Source organism: Eulemur rufifrons, chromosome 4 (genome assembly GCF_041146395.1).
Source record: "Eulemur rufifrons isolate Redbay chromosome 4, OSU_ERuf_1, whole genome shotgun sequence".
Classification (NCBI taxonomy): domain Eukaryota; kingdom Metazoa; phylum Chordata; class Mammalia; order Primates; family Lemuridae; genus Eulemur; species Eulemur rufifrons.
Window position 1 is genome coordinate 42,479,379 of NC_090986.1, and position 25,961 is coordinate 42,505,339.

Sequence of the window (25,961 nt, forward strand, 5' to 3'; positions counted from 1 at the left end):
TTTTAATTTGCATTTCCCTGATGATTAGTGATATTGAGCATTTTTTCATATGTTTATTGGCCATTTGTCTATCTTCTTTTGAAAAGCTTCTGTTCATGTCTTTTGACCACTTTTTAATGGGGTTGTTTGATTTTTCCTTGTTGATTTGCTTGAGTTCTATGTAAATTCTGGTTATTAGTCCTTTGTCAGATATAGAGGTCTATATCTATATATTTTCTCTCCTTCTGTAGGTTGTCTATTGCTTTCTCAATTATACCCTTGGCTTATCAAGCCCCATTTGTTTATTTTTGTTGTTGCTGTGATTGCCTTTGGGGTCTTCATGAATTCTTTGCCTAGGCCAATATCTAATAGAGTTTTTCCCACATTTTCTTCTAGAATTCTTATGGTTTCATGCCTTACATTTAAGTCCTTTATCCACCTTGAATTAATTTTTGTAAGTGGTGAGAGATACGAATCCTGTTTCATTCTTCTACATGTGGCTATCCAATTTTTACCAGCACCATTTATTGAATAGGGATTCTTTTCCCAAGTATATATTGTTGTCTGCTTTGTCAAAGATTAGTTGACTGTCTGTGGATGCTTTATATCTGGTTTCTCTGTTCTGTTCCATGGTCTATGTCTCTATTTTTGTGCCAATACCATGCTGATTTAGTTACTACAGCCTCATCATATAGTTTGAAGTCTGGTAATGTGATGCCTCCCAATTTATTCTTTTGCTTAAGATTGCTTTGGCTATTCAGGCTCTTTTCTGGTTCCAAACAAAGCATAGAATTACTTTTTCTAGATATGCGAAAAATGACATTGGTATTTTGATTTTATTTTCTTTGTAGCTATTGTACATGGTATTGAGTCTTTGATTTGACTCTCAGCTTGACTATTATTGGAGTGTAGGAATGCTACCAATTTATGTACATAGATTTTGTAACCCGAGACTTTGCTGAATTTATTTCTCAATTCCAGGAGTCTCTTGGTGGAATCTTTGGGGTTTTCTAGGTATAAGATCATATCATCTGCAAAAAGTGATAGTTTGACCTCCTTTTGCCTGATTTAGAAACCCTTAATTTCTTTCTCTTGCCTGATTGCTCTAGCGAGGACTTCCAGCATTATTTTGAATACAGGTGGTGTCAGTGGGCATCCTTCTCTTGTTCCATTTCTGAGTGGGAATGCTTTCAACTTTTCCCCATTCAGTATGATGCTGGCTGTAGGTTTGTCATATATGGCTTTTATAATTTTGAGATATGTTCCTTCTTTGACTAGTTTGTTGAGGGTTTTTATCATGAAAGTGTGCTGGACTTTGTCAAAAGATTTTTATGCATCTATTAAGATGATCATGGGATCTTTGTTTTTGCTTCTGTTTATGTGGTGAATCACATTTATTGATTCATGTATGTTGAACCATCCTTGCATCCTGGAATGAAGCCCACTTGGTCATGGTGGATTATTTTTTGATAATCTGTTGGGCTTAGTTTGCTAGTATTTTATTGAGCATATTTGCATCTATATTCATAAGAGATATAGGTCTATAGTTTTCGTTTTTTGTTGTGTCCTTTCCTTGCTTTAGTATCAAAGTGATACTGGCTTTGTAGAATGTGTTGGGAAGGATTCCTTCTTTCTCTATGTTATGGCATAATTTCTGCATTATGGGTACCAGCTCTTCTTTGTAGGTGTGGTAACATTCGGCTGTGAATCCATTTGGTCCAGGGCTTGTTGTTGTTGTTGTTTTTGGATGGTTTTTTATTGCTGCGTCAATCTTATTGCTCACTATTGGTTTGTTCACAAGTTCTAGTTCTTCCTGAATGAATCTCAGGAGGTTGTGTGCTTCAGAAATTCATCCATTTCCTCTACATTTTTGAGTTCATTGTGCACAGAGACTTCCATAGTATTCACAGATGATATTTTGCATTTCTGTGGTATCAGCTGAGGTGGGTGGGAGAGTGAGGCTGGGCAGGGCTAGGTTGGGTGGGCTTGGCCTCAGGCTTCACAAAAGCTAGTAAGGTAGCTGTTTCAGCAGGATTCAAAAGTCTGCTCACAGCTTCTGGGGAGAGCCTTCCAGGAGGGGCTGAAGTGGCCCCACCCAGACAGAATGTCTTCTTGTGGAGGTGGGGCTGTCTGAGATTCATAATCTGACTGTTGAGCTCTCACATATTCTTCTGGCATACTTGTCTGTCCCACTAGCGTATGTCTCCATGAAATGCCAGCAGGCAGGGAACTCCCAAATTGGGATTCCCAGGTCCATTATGAGTCCACATAGGAAGAGGTGTGGTCCCCACTCTCTGTGGATGCCTCAGCTTGTAGTGCATGCCCACTGGAGAGGAAATACTCACCTACTTCTCAGCACAAACTGCTCTCCCAGCTAGAATGGATGGGAGATGGGCTGCTGTTCATGGTCAGCCCCAATGCCTGAATGAACCATGCCTGGTTGTTATGGCACCTGGGGCTGTGCTCTAGGCTCTTCCTCCCCACAGAATCCACACAAATTAAACAGGATGGTTTTCCTCATTGGAGGTGGGTGGGCACTTTCCCGGCTTGCCACCTTTCAGAACCCCACAGCATTCTACTGTCAGATCTGTGCACATGGACTTCCTCGCCACTCAAGTCAAACTCACAGACCTCCCTCCTGACTCTCCCACAACCCGCTTGAGTCTGGAAGGGATGGAGTCCAGCCTGATTGTCTGATCCGCTGGTGTGTGACTCCACAAAATGCCCTGGGGCAGGGAGTTCCCAAATCAGACATTCCAGATCCACTGCTGGCTTCCAAAGCAAGAGGTGTGGGTATCACTTTCTGTGGAAGTCTCAGCCTGTAGCACACTCCCTGGTGGTGGGGGAGGCCTTCACCAAATTCTCCACCCAGACTACTCTCCCTGGTTGCAGTGGGTGGGGGAAGGGTGGAGAAGGAAGTGTCTGAATGGAAGAAACCCAGCTCCCCAGCCTCTAGTGGCACTCTCCCTGGTGGGGAACCCTGCATGGATTGTCCAAGCTCTGAGATCATGCAAGTTCTTCCAACTATATTGTGTCAGCCACCATGTCTGGGCTTGTGGGAGTGGAAAGGCCTCCAAGAAACTTGGTAGCCACTGGCTGCCAAATGCCTGTGGAAGGGTGAGAGGGATTCCCCCTTACCCTTTCACTGGGCTTGGAGCTTCTCTGGGTTTAATCCTTGCCAATATCTTTTTTCCTTTATCTTTTACCTTGTCTGCTTTACAATTTTCCTCTGTGGGATCCCTGGCAGGCTCTAGCACCTCTCTCTATGATCCACACCCACTCTGCATCTCTTCTCCTCACTCCTTTGACAGAATTCCTGTCATCCTGCCTGGATGGTCCGGCAAACGATGTCTCTAGTTGGCAGTCTTGAAATACAGCTCTCTCCCCCAGGGGATTTTAACGACAGGTATATCCAAGAGGACAAGACTGAGTTTGGAACCTGTTTAGGCAGAGTAATATCACCCACTAGTACATGGATGTAACTCAAAGGATATGGGCTGTCTCCATTTTCACCAGAATTGATACTCCCAGGGCTCCTTGGGTAGCAGTGGGAAAAGATGTATTACCTCTTCCTGGCAAAAGTAGCCAAAGCCATCTCCCTACCATGAAAAGAGGTGAGGTATGCTCTCACTGGATAAAAGAAGCCAGAGAATGAAAATTCCTTCTTAATAATGACCATATAATTATGTAAGTGGATCTTAAAATGAGATACCTTTTCTGTTTGGGCTGAGACATGAAAATAATAGATGCTACACTTCCATGTGAGATTTGAAAAAATTAACCTGGCAGAAAATTAATTTTGCAGTCCCAGAGATAACAGCACCCGTTTGAAAAGCTAGGAAGAGCTGAGAAAAGTGAGGGTGGAGATTTAAGAGGATTTTTGGAGAAAGCTTTCAGAGGAGGGTGTGTTGCTCACCCTCTGTTTCAAGTTTAAAAAGAGGGTTTTAAAGAGACAATTGAAAGGATTTAATATATGTCCTTTGCTGTTTGGAGGATACTGTGGAATGGTGCCTTGATTCTTGCTCAGAAAACCTGAAGTGTAAGAGGTGAGCTGGCAGGTTCCTTTGTGGAAGATTGAAAGAGATTAGGCTGAAGGAGCAGGAAATGATCAGCCCACATGGAAATAGTAACTGTTAGAAATTGGTTGGAGCAAGGGAGGGGATGCTGGGAAAGTTGGGAAGTTGGAGGAGAGGGAGACCCAGGACCAGAGAAAATACCACGTGGCCCACTGCAGTGACAGGCACTTAAGGAACAGCTGGTCTCAACCTATCTGTCTTCCTACCTTTCTCCCCACCAGCTCTGACTCTGAAGGGAAAAGATAATTCCATTCATAGGAAGAGGTGGAGGGGGAGATGTGCAAGGCAGAAAGAAGCCATCTACTCTCCATCTCCAGGGCTCAGCCTTCCAACCTCAGATAAGTCTGAGTGCCCATGGGAGATGCCTCAACTGGACAGCAAGACTGAACTGCTGACACTCTCTGAGATGGGACATTCTGATTACTAAAATGAGAGAGGGTTCTGTGCCTGAAGAATGAATTTTAAAAGTCATAGTTTCTGCCTGAGTTTTCATCCAGGGAAAGGGAGAGCTCTACAGCTCTCCCTGTAGAGCTCTGGGAAACAATCTACAGTGGCTTTATGATTACACCCCCAGAGCCATATTTATTTCAATGTAATATTTACAGTTATTTTTGCATGCCTCTCTGGCCACTCTGGGATCCCTGACAGCAGCTACTCTGTCATGTTCATTTTTGTATCCTCAGACCTTGTCTAGTAACTGGCACGTAGTTAGCCTTAAGTACTTCCTGGATCATACAAGGAAGAATACAGGGTAGAGGTAAAGAGATTTACAGGAGTGTGAATGCGGGAGAAACCACATCCTGTTAGATAGATCGAGAAGATTTCACAAACACAGTCATATAAGACAGGGACCATGTATGATTAATAGAATTCCACCAAGCACATATTTAGACTGATGAAATTCAAGAAAGGGGTACTAACAGGAGAAAAGGTATAGAGATGAAGAGATTCAGTAGCCCCCAGAAATGAAAGAAATGACCATTCTGCGGATGGCAATGTGAAGGCATTTATTATAATCATCTTATCATCAATGAGAATAGAGAGCAAGAGGAGAGCCATAATGAGATAGGAGAGGCCAAGGTCATCAGGCTGTTAGCAGGTCCTGAGACAGAAACAGCTGAAGCTTATTCGAGGACAGGAGCCTGGGAGACGCCCCAGAGGCCAGTCAAAGGCATTGCCATAGGCATCGTCCAGAGGAAGCTGCCAAATCAAGGCAGAGCAGTGTCTGCCTGAGGTGTACAGAGTGCATTTATTTTCCAGACATAAAAAGACTTTGCTTCTCCAGTCATCAAATATTGAAAGCAAAAGAGAATTAACTCACAATGATAGCAGGAGTTAAAAGTAGAGCCATGAGAACAAAAGACGAGGTTCAAGTATGGAAAAGAGAACTGTAAGAAAATAAAAATGGAATAGTCTGACAGATGGATTTGGCTGAGTCAAACCAACTGGGTTAAATAAGACTGATAGTTACTGATCCTGTGTACACTTGATACCCAAGGTTCCGTAATTCTGTTAGAAATCTGATTTTCTCATTCAAGGGGTTGATTCTCGTGTCTTACTGATATGGATGCTCCTTCAGATAACAAGACAAAGACAAGGCTGTCAATTCACGGTGGTGAAATATTTTGAGGGAAATGTCCTCAATCCTCCCAGTAGGTGGTAATAAAAAGTTATTTCAGTGAAGTGGAATGTTGGAAAATGCCGAAATGCCTCTGTCTAGAAGTTGCCTTCTGTCACAAAAGATCATTTCACGAGATATTCTTTATTAGCACTTCAGGAGAATTTAGAAAGAACCAGTTTACATAAGACTAAGAAAATAGAAAACAAAATAAAGTGTGAAGGCTCTGGCAAGCCAGAAGACTTCAGGCACGGCGTGGAAACGTCAACTACTTTTCATGTTCCAATGAATCTGCCCTGGGAAGGTTAAATATAGACTGCAAGATTAGGAGGAAAATACAAATTGCTACAAAAGTCAAGAAATAAAAATGTCTTGAATGACTATTTTGTGCTATAGTCTATATAACTTACCCCATTTAATCTCCATAAAAGCCATTCAAACAGGTTAAATAAATATTCAAGGCAATATACGTAGCAGAACAAAGATTCAAATCCAGATCTGTCCAAAATCAAACACCTTGCTTTTTTCACAGTATGAAGATACTTTTATATACAAAGTCCATGCAGGAAAAGAAATAAAAAAACACAAGTCATCCATTTGATGGTTTATTAGGGGAAAAAATTACTTTTTATCATACTGAAATCAGGTATTAAGGTATCTTAAAACTGTAAAATAAACTTAAGAAGTAACAAGAAATGTTCAAGATTTAGATATGGTAAATTACAAAACTTTACTAAAGAACTTTCAATAAGGCTTGAATTACTGAGAGGTGATATTGTACAGATTTCACTTCTTTTTCAAAATAATCTGGGTAATTTATTCAAGCATTCAAAGCTGGTGGAATTTTGAAAACTTGATCATATTAAAGTATATATATTCTTTCAAATGACCAAAAGGGGCAAGATAATTTTGAGAAAATAGTAATAAAAAGGAATCTATTCAACTACATTTTAAATATATTTTAAGTACAATAATTAAAACAGTTGTATTTATGCAAGACAGATTCAGGAGATTAAAGCAGACAAAGTAAAAATTTCAAGTATATATTAACTCTAAGTATACATAAGAATTTAATAATTTATACAAGTTGTATTTTTAAAAGTGCACTTCTATCTCTAGGAAAAAAATAAATTATTCAATAAACAATTTGAAGGCAGCTGATTATACCATGAAGGAATAAAGAATTAGCCTCTTAAAAATGAAAGTTAGGTGACATGACTTTTCTGCTTAAAACCTTTCAAAGGTTTCCCATATTTCTCAGAGTAAAGGATTCATAGTGATCTTGAAGATCCTACATAATGTGGCCCATATTTTCCTTCCTGACTTCATTTCATACTTCTCTCCCCCTTTAGTCATTCTGCCCCACACACTGGTCTCCTTGCTGGTCCTCAGACAACACAGAAAGTTTCCAATTGCAAGGTTTTGTGCATTTGTGATTCCCTTTGCTTGGAGCACTTTCCCCCTAAATATGCATGACTCCCTCTACAACTTCTTCAGATCTTTGCTCAAATGTCACCTTCTCAGTGCCTTGCTTCACTGAAATTATGAAAGCACTAAGAAAGGAAATATAGGTGAGTAGTTTACACAATCTTAGAGTGTAAATAGACTCCTTAACCAGTACCCACAAATTACTGATTAATAAATTTTACTACATAAAAATTTAAAACATTGACTTGTTCCAAAATAGAACAAGACAATAGAAAAATAGAATAAAAAAGCAAGTAACAAGTGGAAGAAATATATTGATAACACGTGCAGAACAGAGTTTAATTTCTCTCCTATAGAAAACGATTACAGGTAAGAGAAATACCAATGTAGAAATGGGCAAGGGAATGGAAAAGAAAATTCTTACCCACACCGAAATATAAATTGCCAGCATATGTGAGAAAATATTCAACTTCACTGATAAGAAGTGAAAATTAAAATAATGAAACACCAAATTGGCCAAGAGAAAAAGAATGATAATATACAACATAGGCAGGAGTGAAAAGAAACTTTGTTTTCTCCACACAACCCCTAGATACATAAATAAATACAATCTTTGTCAAGAGCAAGTTCGCAATAGGAATAAAAAATATTTAAAATGTGCTTACCTTTTGACCCAGGAATTTCACTTCTGGAAATTGGTCATGGGAAATAATTAGGAACAGGTGGAAAGATTTAACTATAAAAATATAACAAAACGGTAATGTGCAACCTTAGAGGTAATAAGGAATGTAAGAGGCACTGAAACATTTTTCTCTTGCTGCTGAGGATAGAGAAAGGGGATGTGTGAGCTGATTATATGTAAATAAGCCTTAGGTCTTTTTTTTTTTTAGAACCATCTGGAAGTGGCAGCTGTATTGCATCTTCACTAAAGCTAGAAGAGGAAGTAGTGGGCTTAAGCTTCCACATAGGGATTTAGGTTAAATATAAGAAAGTATTTCCTTACAAGAGGATTTGTAAACATTGGTATTGGGTAAAAAGGGAGGTGGTATAATCACATTCCCTGGAGGACTTTCTTGCAGAATAGATTTTTATCAAAATAAGATGATTTTTGCCACATGCCTCAAGAAGCAGAGTTTGGTGCCTTAAGTTCATGTCCAGTCTTCTATTTCTAATTATACTATAATGTTTTGTCAGTGCATTTGTGCATTTATTATGTGGTATGGGTTCATGTTAGAGTAATTGTCACTTTATCTTATTAAATAATACTTAGAATTATTCTTTATTACCCAAATGAAATAGGTTTCTCAGTAAGAATTAGGGTGGAGGACTCTGTCTTCAACCCACCAGCTGCCATGCATTACATAATCCCAGTAATATGTGAAATCCTTTGGGTGATCTTGGCTTTTCCCAGAAAGCTGTAAGTCTGAAACCAATTTATCAACTCTTTAAAAAGCAAGAAATATTCCAAGTCCACTTTCCAGTTACAGTGGGAATAAGTTTGCATAACTCATTCAGGTTTCTTGTAATTATTATTTTTATTATAGTATTTTTACTGAGTACTAAAGGCTAAGATTATAACCAATGTTAAGCACAATTCTATTAGAGTATAACAGAATTGGACACAACCATTGCAACGTTCTGATATAAAGGGAAAACTTCACAAATATGGAAAAAAGATTTGTACATGCTCAAGAAAAAAAGCTGGATATCAAAACTGTGTTACAGGAATAGATTAACATTAAGTCAATTCTAATCATTTTTCAAGGCAGCACAGATACACTTACCAAAGAAAAAATGAGCCTAAGGAGAAGAGAATATAAATTGCTTATATGGAAATTAGAAGGGATATTGCTGTATTATTTACAGCTTAAAGAATCATATTTTCATATTCAATAAACTTCAAATATTCTCATTTTTCAACCAAACAAAATCTGGCATTATTTCTCCAGTTGCATCATAACTACAAGCCATAAAATAAGGAATTCTGTAATGACTGCTTAGCGCTTATTTCTAACTTTAGATTTTTCCAAGCAGGAAAGGAAAAACTAAAATGAACACTATTTGAAAGAATACTGGTAGAGCACACCCCATCCAAAAAGGAAAAAGCTCTGCATTTGTGGTTTCCTAGGCTCATTTGACCCAGTTTACTTAATTTATTTTAAAGCTATATGTAGTTTCTCCTTAAGTCCTAACCTTTATGGCTACTCTATTCTTGTTAAAATTCACTTTTACATTTATTCCTTGGACACAACCTGGTTTATCTTGCTCAGAAATCCAGGTACCTGACATATCAAGGTCTTCTCTGTCTACAAATCAGATCCCTGTCTTGGCTTCAGGGAAATTTGCTGCTCAAGTTGTCCTGAATTCCACCCTGACAATTTTCCTCAGATCACTCACTCTCCCTTCTAGGCACATAACCTAATTTTAAATATCTATCATTGTATTTTCCAAAATTTCCTTTATTCCTGCTTCCCAAGTGGATGAAGAATACATTCTTATTTCTTCCAACTCTTTATCCTCATATTCTCTAAATATTCCACAGCTTTGTGCCTAGTCCCTCCCTAGGTCAATGTTACCATCTGATTCTGATCCCCTCTTTCCAGAGCTTCATGCCTAATGTCTGCAGTCTTTCCTTAGGCTCTCATGTGTAGACATACTCTCTCGTCAAAGACTTTAATATGATGACTATTATACATACAACTTATAACGTTGAAGTTTGACTCAGTAGCACTGTGGGTTCTCAATCTATAGAATTACTTTTAAGATTTGCTACATGGTCCTCCCAGATATTTTAACTTTGCTCTTTGATAACAACCCAAGAAAATTTTGATGTCAGGAATTTCCACCAAAGAAACATGATGGGAGTCTTAACTTTATCCTGCATGAATATTTAGTGATTTTATTTATATGTGTATATATATATTTACTAAATCAGGTATTCACTTATTAATCAGCTGTTAAATCGGTAGAAACATAAAATAAGGCCAAGATTACATAAGAGTAATTATAAGTAGCACCTTGGAAGTTAAAGAAAATAATGTACCAACTTTCTTTACAACTCTGATTTTTATTTTCAATGGCAATATGTGCAGTAAAAATAAACTATGTTACCAGACTCCCTTGCAGCTAGGGGTAGTCAAGGAACACAGTTCTGGCCAATAAAGATGCAAATAGAAGTCACTGAAGGGGTTTCCAGAAAAGCTTTTTTAAAAAGAACTGACTCCACTGACATGAATTCTTTGCCCCTTGCCTTTCACTCTTCTTCTTAGCTAGTCTGGTCACCATGCCCATGGGGGCAAGAGCCATCCTATAATCACGAAGAAGAGAGCATATTTTTAAGGAAACAGTTAGGAGCCTGGATCTTTGATAACATTGTGGATACCATACCTGGCTTGCCTACCTTCATACTTTTTTTACATGAGAGAAAAATTAACCCCTCTTTTTATGCCACTGTTTTTAGTGTTTCTTATGGCTATAAGTCCAACTTATCTTTAACTTATGTAGTCGGCAAAACATTTGATATGAAATTGTAAATAAAAAAAAATACATTTCAGGAAGTAGTGCTCATCATTGAGAAAGTGACTGTCCTTTGGAGTAGAGGCAACTCCTTAATAATTTTTTCTTAAGAAACTCTTCGTCACCAGTGTCTATTCTCTATGATGTGAAAACAATCCCACTGGTTTTTACTTTTTTATTGTCTAATGGTCATAAGTTTTCTTAAGGAAGAAGAGAAAATTAGGTGATTAGAGACTTCAGATTAATGCCCAAAGCTGATCCTCAGTTTCTACTAAATCTTTAGTATAGTTTCTCCCTATTACTCCTTATGCCCATGAAGTGCTTTCTGATTGCAACCAACAGAAAGTTACTCCAATTAACTTAATCAAAAAAGGAATTTTTTGGAATAATATCAGGTGGCTTGCAGAATTGATAGCAAAGCTAGGCTTAATGCAGTTCTGATCCTAACCACCCAGGGTTAGATCAACTTTCTTAGGTTAGGGGCACAGAAATCACAAGTCTCCCCTCACGTCAGATACCAGCCACTACTTTGGCGTTCCCAGTCTACCTGCATTCTACCTAACTAGCTACCATTTTGGAGGTTCCCACTACACCTTCAGGATCGATACTTTGCTAGAACAACTCACGGAACTCAGGAAAGTGTTATAATTGATTTTTTATTATAAAGGTTACAAATCAGGACCAGCTAAATGAAGAGATGTATATGGCCAGGTTTGGGAGGGTTCCAAAGGCAAAGTTTTCCAAACACAATTCTTGTATGTCCTCAGGGTGCTTCACATTACCAATGCATGGATGTATGATTACACACCACGGAAATTCACTCAAGCTTTGGGTATCCAGAGTTTTTATTGGGGTTTTACTTTGTATGACTGACTGGTTGACTCATTGGCCATGTGATAGAATTAAATCTCTAGCTCCTTTACCTCATTGGAGGTCAGGAGGTTGGGCTGATATCATGTAGCTCAAAATCCCAACCCTCTAATCATATGCTTGGTCTTTCTGGCATGGCCAGCCCAATCCTGAGTCATCTCATTATTATAAACTATCTAGGGGTCTTCCATGAGACACCTTATTAGAATAAACTATCAGGTGTGATCTGAAGGGCCCACTATTTATAAAAATACACCTCTGTAGCTCAGGAAATTCCTGGGGTTTAGCAATTCCCTCCTACTAAGCAGGACAAAGACCAGCCAAATTTTATGTTATAACACCCTGAAGAACCAGACTCAGGAAATTAGAAGGAACCAAGATTACAGTCAAGACCTCTCCACCAGAATAGCTGTCTTAGGACCCAACTTCCACCTCCATAGACTTCCCTGAAATTCTCCACTGATATTGCCACAAGCAGCAAGCAACACTACACACAGTGGGCATCAGCAATGCTAATGTCACCCTCAAAATATCTGGATATTGTCTAGATTCTTTGCATCACTTCTTCCAGAATCAAAATCTTGGGCATGAGCACCTCATTATCCAAATTTAGGTCATGCTCACGCACACTAGCTCATAGAGAAAGAGAAACACTTATCTCACATGGGCCTCTAAGGTGGAAGTAAGGACACTGCCTCAATAATAGAATTCCCGTAACTTGGGAACTTGAGTTCCTGGGCAGCAAAAAGCATGACAAATATCCCTAAACTACAACTCTTTCACTAATTAAAATCTATATATACCTTTTCTTCTCTCAAAAATATGCTTCTGTAAAATATAATGATACCATCTCTTGTATAATTAAAACACATTATTTTACTCCTACAATAAGGAGACCATCCAAAGTCCCATTATATACAAATTCAACTACGTCTTAGATCTTTGGGTATAATCTATTTCTTCTCTAATTTTGACTTCATCCCATGTAAATATTATTCAGCCTCTGAACTAAATATGCTCTACTTATAATAATGTAAATGAACAGGAAATAAAAGGTAGATTAAATATGTAAATATATAGACAGAGGTATAGACAGGCAGAGACAGAGACAGAACAATAAGATAATATAGAAGTGACTACACTCCTTGTTTATGCATAATCATGAAGATAAATATGCCTCCTTCACTCACTCATCTCATGTCCCCTTTGCCATCAGCCAGCCCAAAAGCTGGCTGAATAAAATTACTTCTGGGATAATCAAAGCCTCTATTCCTGAGAATTCTGAGTGATCCTGCCATATAGAACTGAAGTCACCTTTAATCTGTTTTTTTTTTTAATTGCTAGATTTGGCAATACAAAGATCTCCATCCCCACTCTTATCTCAATTGATTCTGTCCATTCTTCTTTTTGCCTCCACTTGAACTAGCAAACTCCATTTTTCTTTGCTGTCAGGATTAATCACCCCAGACATAATCCCTCTTTTTAGTATATTCCACTCATGTTGAAGAACCTAAAGAGGCCAAATAGCTGTCTCGGCTTCCAACTCAAAAGAACCTTTATTACGATGCCTGCTGGATACATTCATCTCTTGCTTACTAAATCCTCTAAGCCAGAAGTGTTTGGAGTTGGCACAATTTTTAGAGTACATTATGAGGTCTAATCTTGAGAAACATCAAATCTTCTGTCATTCCTTCTTCCCAAGACTCATATATTCTTCCCATAAGAGACATTGTTCCATATACTGTCTCCTGAATGGGCATTTCAATCTCATAGGGAGATTTTCTGAATAAAAGAACCCTAAGAAAGCCTTTAACAGGCCATCCAGTTACTCTCTAAGTGAGCTGCTTTGGGATGGTGAGCTAGATGATAAAACCAATTATCCCATGAGCAGCTGCATGGTACCTGATTTCATTCACAAAAACCAATTTCATGGCCAAAGAAATGTTGAACAAAATATTTTGATGAAGTGAAAGGAATCTGTTAAGTCCATAATTAATGGTGCTTCTTGAAGTATAAGGCAGGGAAAGCAAATCCATACCCTGAATGTTTTTTTTTCCCCAGTGGGCACAAATACTTGAGGGCCTATTGAAAAAAGGAATCAACCTTCCAAAAGTTCTACCGAGGCTCTAGCTTTTTAACTCATGATGGCCTAATTCTGCTGGAAAACTGAGCCCTCATCAATAGTGATAGCAAAATAATGTAGAGAAATTTTAATTCTTGGTATATTCTAAGTTCTTTTGGCTGTTGTAACAAACTACCGAAAACTTAGCTTAAAACAACAAAAATTCATCCTCTCACAGTCCTGGAGGCCATAAGTCAGAATCAAGACATCAGTAGGGCCTCGTTCCTTCTGAAGGCTCTAGGGAGTCTCCTTCCTTTTCCTTCCAGCTTCTGGAGACTCCAGGGGTGCTTTGGCTTGTGACTGCATACCTCTAATCTCTACCTCCACTGTGTCTTTCTCCTCCTCTGCCAAATTTTTTTAATTGATGTGTAACAATTGTATGCATGTAGAGGTACATGTGATATTTTGATACATGCATATAATGTGTAATAATTAAATCAGGATAACTGGGATATCCATCACCTCAAGCATTTATCATCTCTGTGTGTGTGTTGAGAACATTCCAAATATTCTCTTCTAGCTATTTTGAACTATACAATAAATTACTGTTAACCAACCGTCGCCATCCTACTGTGCTATTGAACACTAGAATTTATTCTTTCTAGCTGTGTTTTTGTGCTTATTAACCAACCTTCCCTCATCCACCCGACTCCACCTACCCTTCTCAGCCTCTGGTAATGACCATTCTCCTCTCCACCTCCACAAGATCCACTTTTTTAGCTCCCACATATGAATGTGAACATACGATATTTGTCTTTCTGTGCTTGGCTTATTTTACTTAACAAAATGACCTCCAGGCTCATCCATGTTGCCACAAATGACAGGATTTCATTCTTTTTTATGGCTGAATAATATTCTTTTGTGTTTATCCACATTTTCTTTAGCCATTCATCAGTTGATGGACACTTAGGTTGATTCTGTATCTTGGCTATTGCTCTGTCTCTTATAAGGATAATTTTCATGGATTTAGAGCTGACTTGGATAATCCAGGTGATCTCATCTCAATTTCTTAACTTATTTACATTTGCAAAGACCCTTTCTCAAATAAGGCCACATAAATAGGTTCTGGGGATTAAGGTGTGGACATGTCTTTTGAGGACTGTCATTCAGCCCACTACCATAGGTTTTATCACTATCACCCTTGCTACATCATTCATGAAATCATCATACAAGCACTGAGAATAGAAGAGGAGCCTGACTGACACCCAAAGAGTGGGTTAATTTAGCCTGACCCTTAAGAGACTAAATGTCACACTAATATTTTCCCACCCTGGGTGCATTTCAAGAGATTTCTCCACTACCCTCTACCAAAATAGTCATGTTACTTCTAAATTTCTGACTACTTGCTCAAGCTATTCACCATTACCCACTGGTTTTTGTTATTACTTAACTTAATCCATGACTTCTTCTAGGCAAATTAAACAATAAGTTGTACCTCCCTTTAGGACCACCACTGAACTGAGAAGTGCAATAGGTTAGCATAAGTCTACCAATATTGGTAGGAAATCAGGAAAAAACATCTGTAAACCAGGCTATCTAACTATCATCTATCTACCTTTTTATTAATTTGGCTTCTCAGGCTACCACCCCACCCCACCACCATAAGGCCATTCCTATGGTGTTGAGAGAGAGTGGCAGTGCAGCAGGAAGACATACATGGGAGGATGAGTGTCCTCTTTGTGCAATCTAACTTATACATTCAAGATTGGTTTGGGTCCATTCTCGTGTGTGTGTGTGTGTGTGTGTGTGTGCGCGCGCGCACATGTGCATTTGTGTATTCCTTTATGTATATTCTACTTGATGGAGTACTGCTGTGTATTGCTCATTTTATTTTTTGGTGAATAAGCTCATGACCAGTTCTTAATGGGAAATTCAGATCATAACGTCAGGCATTTAGTCTCTACCAAGGTCCAGTAGCAATTTAAGAGTTGTTTCTTGAAAGACTAGTTACTTGCTGAAGAGGTCATAGCTTTCATTACAAAAATAATATTAGGGGTCTTGTCTACAAATTTACTTGCTGGGGTTCCAAAAGCATCCCAATCTGCCACAAACTGTTCAAGCTTCATTGGATCTGCTGGATCATATGGGATGCCAGGTAGAGCTGATTGCACTGCAGCCTGGACTGATTGCCAGGGGCTCTGTTGATTTGAGTTAGTAAGGAGACAACATCTGGAACAGCAGCTGCACTTGGAGACACCACCTAATTAAGCTTACAATAATCCACTTTCATTCTCCAAGACCCATCTGTCTTCCCCATCAGCCTAATTGGAGAGTTAAACAGCGCTGTGATAGAAATGACCACTTCCTACCTTTTCAATCATTGATGATAGCACTAATGCCTGGGATTCTATAATAATATTCTATTGCTTGTAGTTAACTTTTTTAGTAGAGAAGGTGAGATCCAGGACTTCCATCCTTGGTCCTTCTTTTCATAATAAGTCTTATTCATGAGTCAAGAAGCAAATGTGAGTATTCAGCAAGTTGCCTAGGATATCTTTTCCCAGAACACTCTCAGGAAATTGAAGGAGAAAGAAGAGGATGTGTCCTTAGGTCCCACTATGCCCACTTAGAGATGGACTTGGAGCAAGACTCTATTTATCACCTCAACACCATAAGCTTTTGCTCTGATCATTGAACCACGGTGCCATCCTTCTTTGCCAGAAATGTGCAATTTTAGAGCCATTATCCAAAAACAGATGAAAGTTCTTTATGAGTTTCCCATACATTTCAGATCTATTTAAGACCCTCATCAGTAAACCAATGTAAACAGCTCTGTGTCTCTATTAGGGAAAGCACAAAAGCCTAGTCTCTGAGGTTAAGTGCCTGACTTCTGTCCTCCTCTATCACATGATCTTTCCATCTTCACTGTAATCACTGAATCATTTCAATATTGGTGTCCCCCAACAATATCCCCAACCTACAAGAGAAGCCACAACCACATTTTTTAACACATTGAATGCCACACACAAAAGAACAGAAACTTTTCCCTGGGGCCACAGTGTTTTATTACAAAAGTAGAATAAACACTTCAAGTGTAATTTAAAGGTAAACACAAATAGAAAAACAAAATTTATTGACTTGTATTCATTTAATCCATGTTTTTAGAATTAAATTTTCAATATTAATTATAACAATAAGAACATCAAAAAGTAAGATTTTATATATGCTTCATGCAGCCCCAGGGTCAGAACTAGAGTGAGTTAAATACAACTCTCTTGGCAGTCAATGTGTTAAAGAAACCAGGGATTCCCTCATTGAAGTATTTCTCAAGGCTTTAGTAAAGGAATGGCCTTCTATGTCTATTTAGGGAACATGGTTAAGAAATAGGTGAGATTCATACTATAAATTCAGTCTTTTGATTTCTTTCTGTATTCTATGGCAAATAATGTATGGCATCTTAAATTTCTTTAACATGATCACCATTCTGTACAGCTTTCGGTCAGCCAATCTACCTATGAATTAAAACTACCTGGTCTGGTGTATATAATCTACTCCTGGCTACCTTGCCTTCTTAATGAATTCAGATAATTGCACTATATTAAAAAGCAATAAGACTAAATTAGAACTATATTTCTCTATACGTTCAGAATTTAGTCCCACATATTTTCCTCTAGGTATTTTATTATATAAGTTGGTAAATATACATATTTTGTGTATAAACCTATTACAAAGGTTGATAACATAAATGAGTGTGCTGCAATCCAACTCTAGTTATTGATTTGAAATGAAGATGGGGGAGAGCAGGTTAAGACCTGTTGAGAACTGGTTCAAGAAAGGGAAGAACAGCCGCTTAAAACAAAGAAAGGGTTTACCTGAGCTATTTTGAATGTATCAAAGCTGGCAAAGGAAGCTTAAAGAATCTGGGTTTTGTGGCTATTTTATGTCCTCAAAATCCTCCCAAGTATCCCTATTTAAACATTCTGGGTCTCACTGTGTCCTATTTAATATTTTATCTTTTAGAGAAGAAACCAGGAGAGGAGGTGTATTAATATTAAATAGTATGTTAACTTGGCAACCCATGACCACATTTTTCATTTTTTTTCTTGGATACTTATCTCTACAGCTGTAAGAGTCAAAAGATTCTGCTAGCGTCATCAGATAGCGTCCCCTGGATTAAGTTTGTGACTTGGGAATTTAATATTTAAGCTTATCATTCTCTCTTCTTCCAAGCCACCTAATGTGGCTAAAAGCAGCCACTCCCATGCCCACTTAAATTCCTTCAGCTCTTATCCAACAGCGACAAATTGATATCCTAAGCCTGATCTTCAATGTGCACTGGATACTAAATGGTAACAGGAAAGTGAACTGTTTCACCATTGCCTACCACAGGCTGTCATCTTTCCATCACTGACACAACTGCATTTTCACTGCTTGTACCCCCAGTTATGCCAGGTACAATCCCAGACATCCCCCTTTTCCCCGAGGTCTGGTGTATATAATCTACTCTTGGAACCAAGTCCCATACTAGTCAAGGTTCTTGGTTGCCTGGAAGAAAATAGACCTGACTATAAAGCACTAAAAAAAAAGTTAAGATGTTGATTGAATACTCTGTAATCAATAAAAAGACTAAGAACAAGATTTTAAATTGGTCAAGAACCCAAGAAGCGCCATGTTAGCTTCTTGGGTCATGTGACCAGACCTGAGGTGATGAGGCAGACAGAGGAAACATCTCCTCATCTTCAACCCCCATTAGCTTTCTTAGAAAGAAAAGAGAGAATTAAACTCAGAGTTCTACAGGAAGTGTGGAAGAGGCTTTATACAGGTGAATACTAGTGCCATAGCATTGGACGGGAGTAACAGAGGATGAGTGTCACACGTAAGCTGACAATGCTATTCAAGAAAGCAATGATCCCATATTCTTTCCTACAGGAACATGTACTTGTAGAGGTCAGTCTTTATCTTATAGTTCTTTTCTTTCAATCTCTTGCTACACACAGTAGTAACTTAAATGTGAACAAAATTTTTAATACTGTTTTTTTCAATTTCCCTAAATTTTGGATGTGTTTGAGCAAGTTACTTAAACTATCTAAGTCTGATTTTTGATTTGGCTAAAATGAGTAAAAAGATGTGAAAGGAGCATTACTTTATTTTTCACATAGGTTTATGAGTTAGAAATGAAAAGCATTTTAGTTAGAAGTATAAAGAACTTATTCTAAATACCTTTTCTCTTTTATAAATGAAAATGTCCTTGTCTTTAATAATCTTCGTCCATTTGATCATACCTTTCTTTTTATGTCTTAGAACTATAAGAAAGTATTTGGCTCTGAAGCTGATATTTGGTGTTTCACACTGAATCTTATTTTATTTTCTGCTCTATTTTCAACCTTCTAAAAACGTCACGAATTAATATTTGTCAATAACTTTTGGGAGTCTGTAGTATACATACTATTATTCAGAGGGGTTGCATTCCTGGTATTGGGGATGCTAACTGAATCTGGATCATGCAAGTCTTCTATGGAAATGCAGTAGACTCTCCTCATCTGTGAGTTCCACATTCGTAGATTCAACCAACCAACCACAGATCAAAAATATTCAGGGAAAAAACTTGAGTTTGTACTAAACATGTAGAGATTTTTTTTGTTATTTTTCCCTAAACAATACAATATAACAACTGCTTATATCGCGTTTACTTGTACTGGGTATTATAAGTAACCTAGAGATGATTTAAAGTATATGGGAAGGTGGGCATAGTTTATATGCAAATACTCACCATTTGATATAAGGGACTTGAGCATCCTTGGATTTTGGTAGCCGTGGGAGGTCCTCGGATTTTGGCATCCATGAGAGGTCCCTGGATACCAACGGAAGACTGCAATTTCTCAGCATTTAGAATTGGCAATTGCTCTTTTTTTCTCTTCAAATCCCATGAAAGTATGACATGTCTCGGGCCATAGGTGCTGCCAGCCATCATTCACATAACATTGATCCACCCTTCTCAGCTACGGCTACATTATGAGTGATGTCTTTCACAGTGTCAAAGATCAACAATAACCCCGAACAGCCTATCATTTGTTCAATTCTATCTGACCATTTCTCTGAAAATACCTCAAGTCTATATAAAACATGCATTTTAGCATCAACCATGCATTTAGCATCAACATCATACTCTGCCTGTTTCCTTGCAAGTTCGTTACTTGCACACTTTCTGTAAGCCACAATTGTTCGAAACTGTAGACAAGACCACAAAATATATGGCAAAAAGAGAGGCTCCAGTGCAGTGAGCAGCCAACATGGCAGAGCACACCCAACTCGGGAAAGCTCAGTACAAGCTCTCTGACAGTGAGAATTTGCAGCATCGTGTGTTAATTCTCATTGGCTGAGCATGTCCAGTGCCATGTGGTCATGTAGCTCTCATTGGCTAAGAGCAGACAAGAACATGTACTATAAGACGTATGTTTGTGTCTGCATGTGCACATTTGGCAGGAAGAAATCTCAGAGACAAATCGCTGTATAACAAATTAATGCTGCATAAAGAAACATGCAATGGGGTACACCTAAATTTCTATGTCTTTATTAAGATTTATATATATATATATATAATTTTTGAAATGTCTATAGAAAATATTGAGGCACTAAATTCTAAATCATGTCTATCTGTTGTATATATATACTTGTTGATGTATAGTCTTTATATGTTGTGTAAAGATAGAATATAGATAGCCTCTTACTTTATCACAAATCTTTTTACCTTTTTTTTTTTGTTGTTTGAGATAACATTCAAGAAAAGCTAGCAGGCTTTTACCCAATTTGGTTTGAACAATATGGGCAAATGAAATTTCCTGTCATACTCTATTTAGTGCTTCAGCTGAAGTACTTTTTATTTTGAGATATTTTTTATTTTCATGCCTCTGTTTAGAAAATATCTGCATATATATTATGGAAATTGAGTCCATAAACAGATAAAATATATAGATGTGAAGATAATGGTGTTTTTCTTTTCTACTTATTCTCTAATTTTATATTTTTACCAGGAAAACACAACACATTTCAGAATACTTTTCTTTGTGTAATGATTATTGATATTGTTCTGTTAAACACTAAGTCTTTCCAAAAGTGTCTCTGCTATATAAATGCATATTGATCTTAACTGATAAACTTGTTTTGCTTTTTAATTTGGGATGATTTTCTCTCATTTACTTTTTTTTCAAAATTAATGACTGCAAATCTTGTACTTGCTTTCGCTCTTAAAACAAATTTGTTTTTCTTGGTGTGTGCTGTTAAGACCAACTAGCACACATATCCCAGTATTTTTATTTTTCCAAGCATTCTGTGCACATTTACAATTAGCAACTATTTTCAGCACCTTCATTACCCTTCCTAATCACAGGACATATTTCTTCATTGTTTTTTTAATTGGAAATCTGATTTTATTACTTAGTATCTCTCCAGCAATTAATTCACTGTATTTGAATTGTTGCTGTATTTCACCTGGGAGAGAGCAGCGTGCCCCTAATGGTCCAAGTTGTGCCTTACTGAAGCAGAGACTATGGGTCCTTGCAGTTATCAAATTCATTCTGTTTACACACATTGTGAGGCTCCTACTGTAGGAGGTATATTGCATACAGAACTCTAGAGGGGAATAAGAAAAACAGCCTCTATCTTTAATATATTTATAAATTCGTTGGAAAAGTAGTAAAATCAATTATTCTTTACAATGGTAATCAGCCCAAAATGATATAGTTTATTCATACAATGATTCAGCAAATTGTAATCGATGCCTACTACATGCCATTCATTAGGCCAAGTTCTAGGAGTGCAGCAAAATCATGGCATCAGTCCTCAGGGCCTTTAAAGTGTATTCTGAACAGCTGATGGCAGACAGAAATTAAAAAAGTGTGGTGAAGCACTACAAAAAACAAGCATTGAATGCTCTTGGAGCAGGCTTCTGAAAAACCCAACCTAATCCTGGGGAGCAGAAAAGGCTTCCTTAACTTAATGATGTTTACACTAAAAAGATTAATAATATTGAGTAGGCAAAGGGAAAGAAGTAGAGCACAAGGACTGAGTATTGGCTAAAGGAATTGTTAAATTGGTGGGAAAAAGACTTTTGGAAAGAGATAAACCTTAAGATGGTATGTAATTCTATCTAAAAAAAATTTTTTAAACATTAACTATGTACTCTATGAAAAATTCTGTGTGCTAGGATCAACGTGAATTAGTATAAATGACTGAAAAACATGTTCCAAGTGGAAGGAACAGCTTAGCATAGAACAGAGGGCAAAGTTAAGGGTAGATTGCCTTGATCCTAGAAGGGAAGCTAAATAACACGAAATGAGGTTGCAGAGATGAGGAAAGTCAGTAGACCCTTGAATATCTAAGAAAGTATGCTCTAGAAGGTAAATTTAAAATAAACGAGAGTAAGAGGAATTAGAGGCTAGAAGGGGAATTCTTGGGAAAATGTGAGTATTATTGACTGGATTAGGGTAATGCAGCAGATGCTTGGTGCCCTGCCCAAATCCCCTTGGCATCTCCCTTCCCATTTCCATACACACCACCTGCTACCTACCACAAGCATCTGTGACCCTCTGCCCGTGGGCTTTCTCTCGCCACAGAAGCACGCCTAGACTATCCAGGACACAGGCCAGAAGTTTGAGAGAGTAATGCCCTTAGCCAGTGCAGGATAAAAACCGGTGTATTAGTACCCCAGTTTTCTGGCTCCAGCAGAGGGGGACAACTCTGGGGCAGGTTCTACTCAGTCTTCCAGAGATTCCCAGCAAGACAGAGCACCCAGCACCTAATATTAGCTTTCTTCTCTACTCTGTGTCAGTCTTTCTGAGATCACCTCCAGATACAGTGTTTGCACCAAATACTTTTCTCATGGTCTGCTTCTAGGGGAACCCAACTGGAGCAGTTAGTTACTAAGGAAACTGAGAAAGAAGGGGGGAGTGTTTGGAGATAGTGATACAGAGATATTTCCTCGGTGGGCGTTCAACTTAGGAATTAACTGTCCATCCCCATAATATACAGCCAACTCCACTTTCCCCTGGATAGAGCTTCTAAACTGCACTCTGTTGATACAGATCTCAGCTAATTTGGTTACCATATTATAGTGAATGAGCACCCATGACATCAGGGTATCTCTGCTTTAATAAAGGTCTAAAAGACACCTCGTCGGAATATTCATTTTACAGGCTCAGGGAAAATAAATGATTTCAACAAAGCTAGTAAGTGGAGGCCTGGGAATAAGATCTGGTTTCCCTGTCTCTCTGTCAAATATACCTTATGCACAGCTGTCTGCCAGCAGGGCGAAACACCTTCAAAAATAATAGGAAACTGCTGTTTTACTGTATATTGGTAATAGACTAGGGCAAAACTGCTTTGAAGGCAGGTGGCCTTGGTGCTAACAAAAAGGTAGGTTTTAGACACAAAAATCACAATTCATAAAATTCTAAAACTTGTCTTCTTGTCATGTGGTTTTTTTTCTGCGTTGAAAGAAATTAATAATAGAAGTTAATGCATAAGAGAAGCAGTTCCGTACCCTCTGGTAATGATAAGATATTTATCTAAATGACCTTTGTTATTTAATAGAGACAAGAACCATCCAATTAATACAGAAAAATAGCCGTTAGTTACTGATCAAAGCACCACTAACCAGAATTTAGAAATGAAAATAAAAAGGGTGTGATGTGTTAGAGCTGAACGCTTCTTAAAAAAGGCAACAAAGATAACCAGTGTTGCAACCAAGGTCGGTGACTATTAATACAGTTGTGTTGTGAAAACTAATTTGGGTTCACACAATCAGATGTGTAAGAAGTGCATCATTTTTATTAATCTGCAACTGAAATTAATTTCCATATCAAGCTCAGAGTCCCCCAGGTGACAAAACTTAATTTCCAGCAAAGCATGCCCTTGTGCCAAGGTTTCATCTAAGTTTCTGAGAAGCCTTTCGGCATGCCGGAGCACGAATGGGGGAGAACTTTGGATCCGGGCTATCCGTCCGTACAATTGCCTGCACCATCTGGCTCACACTGACCATCAAGCTACATGAGATCTGCCAGCTGCCTGTGCCACGTTTGCACCACTCCTGGCTGCATGGGAAAGTGGTCTGCTTCTCCTCGTGCCGTGCTGAACGTAAGGGGACTCTAGGAAGCCAACACCATCCACCCGCCAGCCACCGATCTGACGTTTCATCTGCCCCCGCACCATGGGAAAACTCAGGCCACTTGCTGCTTCCCCGGGCCTGCTCAGGAAAGGCGGTACCAGGCTCCCCGAGATCTCGGATTTCCAGCCGCTTCCAGTCCCGGGACTCAGGCCACCGAGTACAGGCAGGGAGTTTCCAGGAACAGCCACCCTCCAGCGCTCCCATCTCCCCCAGCCTGTGCACCTCCCCCGAGTCTAGACTCTGTAATTAGGAAAACTAACCGTGGCGGATCACAGATTCTTCCAAATCTTGCCTGTGTTTTGACCTCAACTTTTGAAAATCCCAAAAGGCAAAATTTTTACTCCTTTTTTTCCCCTCTCTGCTTCTGATGCCTCACAGATTAGCTGCTTAAGTAGAGAAGATGTCATGGAATAACAACCGCAACTACAAAAAAGAGTAGAAGATTAATCAGCAATTAATATATGAAAATATGTCTCCAGGGAGAGTGATACAAAGTTTAATTATTATTCTACCATTTCTTGGGTAACATAAGATCAAAGTGTGATTAAAATTGGTGCTGGTGAATGACAGTGAGTCTCTCTGCAGATGCCAGGCCATTTCCAAAACAGCATGGCAACAGTTTCGAAAATTTTAGAGAGAAGCTCTACTTAGAATCTTCCACTAATAAAAGAAAAGCTTAATGCTGATAAACTCACCCCACCACCGCCACCAATGAGCTGAAATGCTAGTTTTACCCAGTTAATTCACTTGTAGGCTAAGAGCCTCGTTACCCCACCCACTGTAATTCACCTATTGATCAGTCATTTCATTACAATTGTTTTGCTGCACCGATCTTTAATACAGTCCCACCCAGATCCACATCTTACTCAACTGTTATCTTCATAACAATAAGAAGTTCCAGCTTCTTGTCGTGTCATGTACAGGAACCAGACTCATGTTGCAGAACAGGGCAGAGCTGGGAACGTCTTTATTTTAGTTATGTGTTTAGTTTTGTTCTGTTTGTTTGTTCATTTTTATCCACACACTGGGCCATGCTGATTCCAGTGTTAGCCATTATCAGAGATGTGAGCGCACTGTGTTTTAAACCTGAAGCTGTTCATTCTTAATTTCTTTAAGAGAAATTGGCATCATCTCAGTTATCTCAGTAAATAATGGTATTTGATTGGAACCAGAAGAAATTTCATGGAAATACGTTTTTTTCTCCCCAGTAAGCAGCAGCGGTCAGTGGATAGAGTTATTTTTCCTATATATAACAATCTTATTTAGCAAGAAAGCATTTCTTAGAAAATAATTTCTAGGCTAAAGACACAATTTTAATTAAGTAGAAACCATTCAATATAATAGAAGCTACAAATAACTGTTTTGTGGATATCCTTCTCAGGTCAAAAATAATTGGGTAGAAAAACTTCCTGAAATTATATCCATTTTAGGTCTCACTACATCATGCAATTGAAAGCTAAATTAATCCTGATTAGTAGCCTGCTGCTAAATGATACAACATAAAAGGCTAAATGTCACTTAATTGATATGCAACTAATAACTAGCCTATATACCTTAAGCAAATGAGTATCCTTTAAAAACAATGACATGATAGCTCATCATTAATCCCAAAATTACACTCTGCATGTACAGTGTGCTGAGTGGACTTCTTCTTTGTGCCCAAACACCCCCCCCTCATCAACTTGGAGAGAGGTTCATTCTCTCTTGCTAACCAGTATCTATTGAGCACCTGTTTGGGACAAGTTACCATGCTAAGCATTATGGGATCTGAAAAGGAATAATAAAAATGACCCCTTCGTTAATTAAAGTACTAAATATTTGTTAAAGAAGAAATATTTTTTAAAATGTAGAATTTCTAAAAATAAATACTAGACATTAGAAAGAGCATGTTGATAGAAGCTAAAGCAGCCAACCCTTGGTCAAATAAGTTTTAGAAACTTTGGTTTAGAAAAGATTAAAAGTTTATTATTTTAAGACTTCTTGTAATCTGTTATAAGTTAATGTGTACCGTGGAGCTCAAATAGTAAGTAGATAATTTGTAGTATTTCCATAATTTATGTATGCTGGACTTTTTCAACCATATCTCACTTTTTTTTTTTTTTTTTGGTAGTAGAGATAGTTCATGAACTAGTGTTCTTTGGAATATGTTTGGAGAAATACTGGTAAATTTTTAAAAGTATCATTATTCTAGAAGTCAGGTAGCTCTATTGTTTCTAACAGACTGGCAAGTTTTAATCTCTTTGAAAAAAA